We start from the raw sequence: 4,031 nt of genomic DNA, 5'->3' as shown, positions 1-4,031 counted from the left end.
TTGTTCTTATTACAAACGTCTATCGTGTTACAATCTACAGTGGGGAGAACAAGTATTTGATACACTGCCGATTTTGCAGGTTTTCCTACTTACAAAGCATGTAGAGGTCTGTCATTTATATCATAGGTACACTTCAACTGTGAGAGACGGAATCTAAAATAAAAATCCAGAAAATCACATTGTATGATTTTTAAGTAATTAATTTGCATTTTATTGCATGACATAAGTATTTGATCACCTACCAACCAGTAAGAATTCCGGCTCTCACAGACCTGTTAGTTTTTCTTTAAGAAGCCCTCCTGTTCTCCACTCATTACCTGTATTAACTGCACCTGTTTGAACTCGTTACCTGTATAAAAGACACCTGTCCACACACTCAATCAAACAGACTCCAACCTCTCCACAATGGCCAAGACCAGAGAGCTGTGTAAGGACATCAGGGATAAATTGTAGACCTGTACAAGGCTGGGATGGGCTACAGGACAATAGGCAAGCAGCTTGGTGAGAAGGCAACAACTGTTGGCACAATTATTAGAAAATGGAAGAAGTTCAAGATGACGGTCAATCACCCTCGGTCTGGGGCTCCATGCAAGATCTCACCTCGTGGGGCATCAATGATCATGAGGAATGTGAGGGATCAGCCCAGAACTACACGGCAGGACCTGGTCAATGACCTGAAGAGAGCTGGGACCACAGTCTCAAAGAAAACCATTAGTAACACACTACGCCGTCATGGATTAAAATCCTGCAGCGCACGCAAGGTCCCCCTGCTCAAGCCAGCGCATGTCCAGGCCCGTCTGAAGTTTGCCAATGACCATCTGGATGATCCAGAGGAGGAATGGGAGAAGGTCATGTGGTCTGATGAGACAAAAATAGAGCTTTTTGCTCTAAACTCCACTCGCCGTGTTTGGAGGAATAGAAGGATGAGTACAACCCCAAGAACACCATCCCAACCGTGAAGCATGGAGGTGGAAACATCATTCTTTGGGGATGCTTTTCTGCAAAGGGGACAGGACGACTGCACCGTATTGAGGGGAGGATGGATGGGGCCATGTATCGCGAGATCTTGACCAACAACCTCCTTCCCTCAGTAAGAGCATTGAAGATGGGTCGTGGCTGGGTCTTCCAGCATGACAACGACCCGAAACACACAGCCAGGGCAACTAAGGAGTGGCTCCGTAAGAAGCATCTCAAGGTCCTGGAGTGGCCTAGCCAGTCTCCAGACCTGAACCCAATAGAAAATCTTTGGAGGGAGCCGAAAGTCCGTATTGCCCAGCGACAGCCCCGAAACCTGAAGGATCTGGAGAAGGTCTGTATGGAGGAGTGGGCCAAAATCCCTGCTGCAGTGTGTGCAAACCTGGTCAAGAACTACAGGAAACGTATGATCTCTGTAATTGCAAACTAAGGTTTCTGTACCAAATATTCAGTTCTGCTTTTCTGATGTATCAAATACTTATGTCATGCAATAAAATGCAAATTAATTACTTAAAAATCATACAATGTGATTTTCTGGATTTTTGTTTTAGATTCCTTCTCTCACAGTTGAAGTGTACCTATGATAAAAATTACAGACCTCTACATGCTTTGTAAGTAGGAAAACCTGCAAAATCGGCAGTGTATCAAATACTTGTTCTCCCCACTGTATATAATTTTGACTTCAATTCATAAAACCTTAAAAAAAAATGTTTTTAACATACGACAATCGATCAAGGTGGATAACTATCATATAATATTCAATAAATAACGTACTAATATCATCAGATTGGTACTTTTTAACATGGATGGCTTTCTTTCCTTGTGCGCAGCTAAAATAACTTGAAAAAAACTGCAGAAGCCATTTCTAAGACAGATATCCAGTGATCCAGCAAAACACAAAAAACACAGCAAAAAGGAACTAAAGAACAGTGTTTTTCGAAACAGACAATCCAAGACTGACCCACAATCCTCCTAATTGAAGAGTAGTCCTTTTCATGGAGTCAAACTGCACATCTACCTTCTAAAGGGACATTTTCTGTTCTCAGACCTCAAAAGTGGCCTTCTGTTCAAGTCCACAACACCATTGGTTGTGTAGATCCAGCTATACGCATGAAGCACTGCAAATCTGTAAGTTACATAGTGCTTTTCTTTTCCATGCATTTGTTTTGGGTTCATTTTCCATTCCGTCTGGATCAGATAGCCTGGGACGTGGACTTACCTCAACAGAAGAAAACTTTCTGAGGTCTGAGAAACACAATGTTTGAAATGTTCCACATGGTCAGTGGTCCATAGCAATGGAAGCCAGTCTTTCAATGTTGGGATATCCACTTGAGTGGATATAAAGACTTAACGCGACAGAACATACATGGTCAGCACCAGTGATATAGTGGTAAAACAAAGGGTGGGTAAATTATACAGACCAGTGGGCGATCAAGATAAGACTAACGAAATAAAGGAAGACGTGTTACATTTTTACATCTGTATTGTTTGCATTTTAATGTAGGCCTTTAGGGAAGGTAGGATATGGGGAGATATTGAAATATCTTATTTTGTACGTTCTTAATTTGTATAAGATTAGTACAGATTTTCTCAGGGGACCCCACAGGGTGACCCGACCCCAAGTTTGGGAACCACTGTACTAACCTCTCGCTCTCTGCTTGCTTCCGCTCTCTCTGTGTCTCCTCTGCCTCCTCCTGCATGCTTTGCAGCCTGCCGCAGCCTCACCACTGTCTGCCACACCACTGTCTGTCTGTCTGACTGGTCCCACAGATAGAACAATGAGCCAGATATTTCACCTGATGTATCAATGTAAAGCATCCGGTTGGCATTTACACTCACTAAATACCAAATATGGTGATGAGAGGAAGCCCAGTTGCCGGCAGTGGAAGAAGATAGAGCGAGATGGATTTTGGCCGACAATCCACAAAAATAAATAATTCATTAAACATTTGATTTCCATACAGTTTTTTGTTTCCAAAACTAGAATCTGTAACAGAGTCTACTGCGTTTTGTAGACTTTACCCTTTCCCAAAGTTGTGTTATTTAGTAGGAGGGCAAGGGCAAATTTAGTTATTGCACACGCGTACTTCAGAGTAGGTGTTCCCTAATGGACATATGCAAATAAATGCTAGAACGCGCCAGTAGGATCAAACTAACTTGTGCTTGGCTCTGCCCACCTCCTTACTTATTATGCCCACTATGATGAATTTGCTCCCATTGGAAACTACAGGCTCTGGTATATCTTGGGTTAGTTATAAACATCTTTACTAGTACTCTCTGTAAAGCAAATTTATGACGAGAACTTAGTAGCCTATATTTTGCCCCTGCTGTGGTCAAGAGCCATTTAACATTAGCTTCTTTCCTCATCCAGCTAGCTAGCTGGATAACACTAGCCAGAGCCCTTTAAATCCACTTGCCGCTGGGGTAGTCTGTTTCACTGGCCCTCGGTCTGTGCTGCGATTCGTGAGAGGTGAGAGGGCAGAGATTAGCCGTTCGCTAAATAAAGCAGGTGCGAGAAGAACTCATATAAAGAAAATAAGCGTTCTGAGCATTGATCTACGCTGGGAACGCAATAATAAGTTGGTAAAAGTAATTTCACAAATTAAAAGCTGCGTAAATAATAATTTGGGGGGGGGTGCTTACACAAGTTTATAATGAATTCTTTTTTTTGCATATCGCAACTCCTCAAGTCACTTGCAGGGAGTTGGGTCACGACCAGGGTTGCCGTTGTACAGTGCCCCTGGAGCAATTAGGGTTAAGTGCCTTGCTCAAGGGCACACCCGACACATTGTTGGCTCCAGTATTCGTATTCCTTTCGGTTACTGGCCTAACGCTCCAACCTCGAGGCTACTTGCCAGCATTTTGTGTGTTTACCCTCCACAACATCCCTGGTCAGAAGAGACTAGCATAGTTGTTGTTCATGTAAACATGGCTGGAGATGGATGGTAAGTCACAAACAGCTGCCTCATTATTGTTGCTTAAAGATGGGAGAAACTCCTTAGTGGGCTAAACCATGCCACTGTCCACCCCATGGCCATTGTTATTGATTTTGTTTG

Source organism: Salvelinus alpinus, chromosome 26 (assembly GCF_045679555.1).
Source record: "Salvelinus alpinus chromosome 26, SLU_Salpinus.1, whole genome shotgun sequence".
NCBI lineage: Eukaryota > Metazoa > Chordata > Actinopteri > Salmoniformes > Salmonidae > Salvelinus > Salvelinus alpinus.
The sequence above is the reverse complement of the archived record's forward strand: the minus strand, read 5'-3'. Positions refer to the sequence as shown.